The sequence below is a fragment of the Mus musculus genome, chromosome Y (genome assembly GCF_000001635.26).
Source record: "Mus musculus strain C57BL/6J chromosome Y, GRCm38.p6 C57BL/6J".
Classification (NCBI taxonomy): Eukaryota; Metazoa; Chordata; class Mammalia; order Rodentia; family Muridae; genus Mus; species Mus musculus.
Window position 1 is genome coordinate 45,472,191 of NC_000087.7, and position 8,025 is coordinate 45,480,215.

Sequence of the window (8,025 nt, forward strand, 5' to 3'; positions counted from 1 at the left end):
TTCTAACCTCTATGTGGTTAATCAACCTCCCACTGACAATCCTGGTTATTACCTACTAACTTCTTTATGTTACTTTTGTTGCACTGGAACCAGCGAACTGCCAAACTGGGTCACCCTCTTCCAGCACCTTCTTTTATTTATTTATTTATTTATTTATTTATTTATTTATTTATTTATTTATAATTATTTAATTAATTAATCTTGAATCTAGACACATTGCTCCAGGTGTTTATCATCTGTGCTCGAGGTGTTTATCATCTGGTAGCATTGTTGGAATTGTTTATCTATACTATTTTATAAATAATGATACTTTCATTTCTTCCTTTCTAATTTGTATCTCCTTGATCCTCTTCAGTTGTCTTATTCCTCTAATTAGAATATCAAGTACTGTATTAAATAGATTTTCAGAGAATGAACAGCCTTTTCTTGTTCCTGATTTTGCTGAATTATTTTGAGTATTTCTCAATTTAATATTTTTTAATTACGTATTTTCTTCAATTGCATTTCCAATGCTATCCCAAAAGTCCCCCCCCCCACTGCCCTACCCACCCATTCCCATTTTTGGCCCTGGCATTCCCCTGTGCTGGGGCATATAACGTTTGCCTGACCAATGGGCCTCTCTTTCCAGTGATGGCCGACTAGGTCATCTTTTAATACATATGCAGCTAGATTCAAGAGCTTTGGGGTACTGGTTAGTTCATAATGTTGTTCCTCCGATAGGGTTGCAGATCTCTTTAGCTCCTTGGATACTTTCTCTAGCTCCTCCATTGGGGGCCCTGTGATCCATCCAATAGTTGACTGTGAGCATCCACATCTGTGTTTGCTAGGCCCCGACCTAGTCTCACAAGGGACAGCTATATCACCATCCTTGCATCAAAGGCTTGCTAGTGTATGCAATGGTGTCATTGCTTGGAGGCTAATTATGGGATGGATCCCTGGATATGGCAGTCTCTAGATGGACCATCCTTTTGTCTCAGCTCCAAACTTTGTCTCTGTAACTCCTTACATGAGTGATTGTTTCCAATTATAAGAATGAGCAAAGTGTCCACACTTTGGTTTTCGTTCTTCTTCAGTTGCATATGTTTTACATATTGTACCTTATATCTCGCTATACTAAGTTTCTGGGATAATATCCACTTATCAGTGAGTACATTTCATTTGAGTTCTTTTGTGATTGGGTTACCTCACTCAGGATGATGCCCTCCAGGTCCAACAATTTGCCTAGGAATTTTCTGAATTCATTCTTTTTAATAGCTGAGTACTACTCCATTGTGTAAATGTACCAAATTTTTTGTATCCATTCCTCTCTTGAGGGACATCTGGGTTCTTTCCAGCTTCTGGCTACTATAAATAAGGCTGCTATGAACATAGTGGACCATGTGTCTTTCTTACTGGTTGGGACATCTTTGGATATATGCCCAGAAGAAGTATTGCAGGATCTTCCGGTAGTACTATGTCCAATTTTCTGAGGAACCACCAGACTGATTTCAAGAGTGGTTGTACCAGCTTGCAATCCCACCAACAATGGAGGAGTGTTCCTCTTTCTCCACATCCTCGCCAGCATCTGCTGTCACCTGAATTTTTGATCTTAGCCATTCTGACTTGTGTGAGATGGAATCTCAGGGTTGTTTTGATTTGCATTTCCCTGATGATTAAGCATGTTGACCATTTTTTCAGGTGTTTCTCAGCCTTTCAATATTCCTCAGGTGAGAATTCTTTTTTCATCTCTGAGCCCCATCTTTTATGGGGCTATTTGACTTTCTGGTGTCCACCCTCTTGAGTTCTTTATATATATTGGATATTAGTCCCCTATCTGATTTAAGATAGGTAAAGATTATTTCCCAACCTGTTGGTGGTCTTTTTGTCTTATTGAAGGTGTCTTTTGCCTTGCAGAAGCTTTGCAGTTTCATGAGGTCCCATTTGTCAATCCTTGATCTTAAAGCACAAGCCATTGCTGTTCTATTCAGTAAATGTTCCCCTGTGCCCATATTTTCAAGGCTTTCCCCCACTTTCTCCTCTATAAGTTTCAGTGTTTCTGGTTTTATGGAAAGTTCCTTGATCCACTTAGATTTGACCGTAGTACAAGGAGATAAGTATGGATCGATTCACATTCTTCTACACGATAACAACCAGTTGTACCAGCACCAATTGTTGAAAATGCTGCCTTTCTTCCACTGGATGGTTTAAGCTCCCCTGTCGAAGATCAAGTGACCTTGGTGTGTGGGTTCATTTCTGGGTCTTCAATTCTATTCCATTGGTCTACTTGTCTGTCTCTATACCAGTACCATGCAGTTTTTATCACAAATGCTCTGTAGTAAAGCTTTAGGTCAGGCAAGGTGATTCCACCAGAGGTTCTTTTATCCTTGAGAAGAGTTTTTGCTATCCTAGGTTTTTTATTATTCCAGATGAATTTGCAAATTGCTCCTTCTAATTCGTTGAAGAATTGAGTTGGAATTTTGATGGGGATTGCATTGAATCTGTAGATTGCTTTTGGCAAGATAGCCATTTTTACAATGTTGATCCTGCCAATCCATGAGCATGGGAGATCTTTCCATGTTCTGAGATCTTCTTTAATTTTTTTCTTCAGAGACATGAAGTTCTTGTCATACAGATCTTTCATTTCGTTAGTTAGAGTCACACCTAGGTATTTTATATTATTTGTGGCTATTGAGATGGGTGTTGTTTCCCTAATTTCTTTCTCAGCCTGTTTGTCCTTTGTGTAGAGAAAGTCCATTGACTTGTTTAAGTTAATTTTATGTCCAGCTACTTCACTGAAGCTGTTTATCAGGCTTAGGAGTTCTCTGGTGGAATTTATAGGGTCACTTACATACACTATCATATCATCTGCAAAAAGTGATATTTTGACTTCATCTTTTCCAATTTGTCTCCCCTTGATCTTTTTTTGTTGTCGAATTGCTCTGGCTAGGACTTCAAGTACTATATTGAAGAGGTAGGGAGAAAGTGGGCAGCGTTGTCTAGTCCCTGATTTTAGTGGTATTGTTCTGGCTTCTCACCATTTACTTTGATGTTGACTACTGGTTTGCTGTAGATTGCTTTTATCATATTTAGGTATGGGCCTTGAATTCCTGATATTTCCAAGACTTTTATCATGAATGGGTTTTGGATCTTGTCGAATGCTTTTTTCGCATCTAATGAGATGATCATGTGGTTTTTGTCTTTGAATTTGTTTACATGATGGATTACGTTGATGGATTTTCGTATATTAAACCATCCCTGCATCCCTGGGATGAAACCTACTTGGTCAGGATGGATGACTGCTTTAGTGTGTTCTTGGATTCTGTTAGCAAGAATTTTATTGAGGATTTTTGCATCGATATTCATAAGGGAAATTGGTCTGAAGTTCTCTAACTTGTTGGATCTTTCTGTGGTTTAGGTATCAGAGTAATTGTGGTTTGATAGAATGAGTTGGGTAGAGTTTCCTCTACTATTATTTTGTGGAATAGTTTGTGCAGAACTGGGATTAGATCTTCTTTGAAGGTCTGGTAGAACTCTGCACTAAACCAATTTGGTCCTGGGCTTTTTTTTGTTTGGGAGACTATTAATGACTGCTTCTATTTCCTTAGGGGATATGGGACTGTTTAGATCATTAACTTGTTCCTGATTTAACTTTGGTACCTGGTGTCTGTCTAGAAATTTGTCCATTTCATCCACTTTTTCCAGTTTCGTTGAGTATAGCCTTTTGTAGAAGGATCTGATGGTGTTTTGTATTTCTTCAGGATCTGTTGCTATGTCTCCCTTTTCATTTCTGATTATGTTAATTAAGATATTGTCCCTGTGCCCTCTAGTGAGTCTAGCTAAGTTTTTATCTATCCTGTTGATTTTCTCAAAGAACCAACTCCTCATTTTTTAATTCTTTGAATAGTTCTTCTTGTTTCCACTTGGTTGATTTTACCCCTGAGTTTGATTATTTCCTGCCGTCTACTCCACTTGGGTGAATTTGCTTCCATTTTTCTAGAGCTTTTATATGTTTCATCAAGCTGCTAGTATGTGCTCTCTCCCGTTTCTTCTTGGAGGCACTCTGCGCTATGAGTTTCCCTCTTAGAAATGGTTTCATTTTGTCCCATAGGTTTGGGTACGCTGTGGCTTCATTTTCATTAAACTCTCAAAAGTCTTTCATTTCTTTCTTTACTCATTCCTTGACCAAGATATCATTGAGAAAAGTGTTGTTCAGTCTCCAAGTGATTGTTGGCTTCCCATTATGTTTCCATTTATGTTATTATTGAAGATCAGCCTTAGGCCATGGTGGTCTGATAGGTACATGGAACAACATCAATATTTTTGTATCTGTTGAGGCCTGTTTTGTGACAATTATATGGTCAATTTTGGAGAAGGTCCTGTGAGGTGCTGAGAAGAAGGTATATCCTTTTGTTTTAGGATAAAATGTTCTGTAGATATCTGTTAAGTCCATTTGTTTCATCACTTCTGTTAGTTTCACTGTGTCCCTGTTTAGTTTCTGTTTCCATGATCTGTCCATTGATGAAAGTGGTGTGTTGAAGTCTCCCACTATTATTGAGTGAGTTGCAATGTGTGGTTTGAGCTTTACTAAAGTGTCTTTAATGAATGTGGCTGCCCTTGCATTTGGAGCATAGATATTCTGAATTGAGAGTTCCTCTTGGAGGATTTTACCTTTGATGAGTATGAAGTGTCCCTCCTTGTCTTTTTTGATAAATTTGTGTTAGAATTCGATTTTATCCGATATTAGAATGGCTACTCCAGCTTGTTTATTCAGACCATTTGCTTGGAAAATTGTTTTCCAGATTTTCACTTTGAGGTAGTGTCTGTCTTTTTCCCTGAGATGGGTTTCCTGTAAGCAGCAGAATGTTGGGTCCTGTTTGTTTAGCCAGTCTGTTAGTCGATGTCTTGTTACTGGGGAGTTGAGACCATTGATATTAAGAGATATTAAGGAAAAGTAATTGTTGGTTCCTTTTATTTATGTTGTTAGAGTTGTCATTCTGTTCCTGTGGCTGTCTTCTTTTTGGTTTGTTGAGGGATTACTTTCTTGCTTGTTCTAGAGTGTGATTTCCGTCCTTGTATTGCTTCTTTTCTGTCATTATCCTTTGAAGGGCTGGATTTGTGGACAGATAATTTGTGAATTTGGTTTTGTCCTGGAATACTTTGGTTTCTCCATCTATGGTAATGGAGAGTTTGGCCGGGTATAGTAGCCTGGGCTGGAATTTGTTTTGTCTTAGTTTCTGTATAACATCTGTCCATGCTCTTCTGGCTTTCATAGTCTCTGGTGAAAAATCCTGTGTAATTCTGATAGGCTTGCCTTTGTATGTTACTTGACCTTTCTCCCTTACTGCTTTTAATATTCTCTCTTTATTTAGTGCATTTGTTGTTCTGATTATTATGTGTCAGGAGGAATTTCTTTTCTGGTCCAGTCTATTTGGAGTTCTGTAGGCTTCTTGTATGTTCATGGGCATCTCTTTCTTTAGATTTGGGAAGTTTTCTTCAATAATTTTGTTGAAGATGTTGGCTGGTCCTTTGAGTTGAAAATCTTCATTCTCATCAACTCCTATTATCCGTAGGTTTGGTCTTCTCATTGTGTCCTGGATTTTCCTGGATGTTTTGAGTTAGGATCTTTTTGCATTTTGCATTTTCTTTGATTGTTGTGCTGATGTTCTCTATGGAATCTTCTACACCTTACATTCTCTCTTCCATCTCTTGTATTCTGTTGCTAATGCTTGCATCTATGGTTCCAGATATCTTTCCTAGGGTTTCTATCTCCAGCGTTGCCTCACTTTGGGTTTTCTTTCTTGTGTCTACTTCCATTTTTAGGTCTAGTATGGTTTTGTTCATTTCCATCACCTGTTTGGATGTGTTTTCCTGTTTTTCTATAAGGACTTGTAACTCTTTAGCAGTGTTCTCCTGTATTTCTATAAGTGAGTTATTAAAGTTCTTCTTGATGTCCTCTACCATCATCATGAGATATGCTTTTAAATCTGGGTCTAGCTTCTCGGGTGTGTTGGGGTGCCCATGACTAGGTGGCATGGGAGTCTGTGTTCTGATGATGGTGAGTGGTCTTGATTTCTGTTAGTAGGATTCTTACGTTTGCCTTTCGCCATCTGGTATTCTCTGGAGCTGTGCAGGATACACTTGGCAGGGTCCCAGAACTAAGATGTCTGTTGCCAATACTCGGCAAAGCGCTCCTGTGCTGGGCAGATCCCAATCCTCAGAATTCTTAAGATGGCGTGGCTGGTGTTGTGCGTATCTGGTGGTAGTCAGCCGACTGTGCGCCCTAGCTACCCTGGTGCTGCTCGGACCAAAAGGGGCTTGTGCCCCTACTCAGACCAGGTTTTTGCTTCCCTGACTAATGCAGTGTCAAGTCCCGTGAGGTTGGATTGGAGCAGATGCTTAGTTCCACTCACCAGAGGTCTTAAGATCGCTTGGCGGGTGTTGTGGGTAGCTGGCAGTAGTCAGACGACTGTGCGCCCTCTCCTGCACCTTCAAATGCTGGCTATGACTCCTGCCCTCCACTCTTCTCAGGTATGGCATTTCACCTCTTCTTCTCCCAGCCTGATGGATCTCCTTTGTACTACTTCCTCTCTGTTTTAAGCACTGAAACCTTAAAAGTCCTACCTCTGTCTGCCCTGGCCAGCCATTACCTGGTTGAATCTTTATTTACCAATCAAAACCAACTCAGAGCAGAATCCCTCAGTGTTTTACATGCAGAAAATTATAATAAAAGCAGCATTAGGTCAAACTCACTACAATTCAGTTCATAATTTTTATAAAGGCCACTGACTTTATTAATCTAAAATTTGTTATAAATAGTGACTGATTTATTTTTTTTGCCAAAAAAGGAACCAAATTAGTTACTTAATATCAAGTGACCAGCTGTGAATTCACATGAAAGAACAAAGTAATTTGAAAGATGAATGGAAAATAAACAACTGAACCAAGAAGAAAAACTGAATCCAAATTTGATGGTGAGGAATGTCCAGAGCCAATCCAGCCAGTGTTGCAAAACTTTAAAGATTCAGAAATTGGCCACAGCAGATACTTCTGGAAAAGAAACAGCAAAATAAAAATGAATAAAAGAGATAGGTGGATTTTTTTTTTCAGAAAGTAGAATATAAATTCAAATATTTCATCTCACCAATGAAATGACAATTAATACTTCGAGAATTTTAGAATTCATTCTAAATGGAGAATACAGGGATAGTTGGTAATTTTTATTTCCTTTCTACATACAATATAGAAATATTATATCTATATTAGGCTTAGAGTCAGGAAAACTTGGGAAACAATATAGATAATATTCATCTCTAGAAGTCAGACAGGTAAAAAACAAAGTCAAAATAACACAAATGGCAAATCTAAGAAAAGCAACACTGTAAATTCAGCATGTGCTTAGAAATGCAAATATGATATTTAAAAATTCCACCCTTTATTATGAACAATGAATGTAAATACCAGAATTTCACCTTTAAGAAAAATCACAGGGATAATACAAGTTAGAAGGAAACTGCACACCTCAAGCATAACAAAATTCATTATATATATTTATACACACACACACACACACACACACACACATAAACATGTAGTCTGAGCCAGAAATGCAATCTCTTACTGTTTGAATCAGTTACAAAGATATTTTCATCACATAGATTCTCTCTTAAAGAAGAGAAAAATCCGTTACATCATTTACATTTCTCTGGATGCTCAACCTGAGTCCATCTTAAGATGTGTTTTTCTTTTTTTTTTTTTTTTCTTTCTTACAGATTGAGCTAAAGTGCAGATTCAAAAATCATAGGAATTGTAATTCTGAGTCACTGGAGTAATCTTATGCAGAAAGTTTGAGTAAAATAATCTATAACTTAGAGGAGTGAACATGTCACAAATTTTGTAGAAAATTTAAATGTGGACTATGGACGACATGGTGGTTGGTAGTTCTATTCTCAGGGGTAGAAATGACACTACTAAATGGCAGTTTATTGCTAAGGACAGTACAGTACAGAAGTCAAGAAAACCATATATAGTCCAACATATACCAAAGAA